A 610-nucleotide genomic window follows, 5' to 3' on the forward strand; every position below is an offset into this window, starting at 1 on the left:
ATATTACTTTGTTTAAAGTTTCTTTATTTCTCCTAAACTTTATAATCTTTCTTCTCGTGTGACTCTCCTATTATTTTACGCTCACAATTTCATTTCTTCACTTCGATCATTACTCCAATCTATTCCCGAGAGGCCTGTTACGTTCCATAGCTTGATGAAGTAGTGATGTAGAAATTGTCCACTTACAGATAGTACGGCATTACTAACAATAGATTTTGATCATATACGTTTTTCCTTTTCCACATGGGAAAGTAAATAATGTTTGAATGTGCGATACTTGAGAGGATGCAGACGATGGTCTGGATCATTTGATCCTTGCATTTACCAATTCAATTTCTAGGTGCCAGAAACAACGTGTCTTTGATGTGACTTTTTAATGACGTCACATCATTAGTTCATTTTTCAACTAGCAGCTGTTTTTTTTATCAATACATTTAGCTTATGTTGTAATTATTCATTGTCTTTTAACAGTATGTCTTCCTAAAAGTAAACCATTATTTCTCATTATACTTGAAACAATAATAACATCAAAAGAAACAAAATGTTTAGTGGTATCATTAATATTTTACTTTAATTTTATCAAAACTTTATAGGCTGATTCTGCACAATA

Source organism: Limulus polyphemus, unplaced genomic scaffold (genome assembly GCF_000517525.1).
Source record: "Limulus polyphemus unplaced genomic scaffold, Limulus_polyphemus-2.1.2 Scaffold15267, whole genome shotgun sequence".
Lineage (NCBI taxonomy): Eukaryota > Metazoa > Arthropoda > Merostomata > Xiphosura > Limulidae > Limulus > Limulus polyphemus.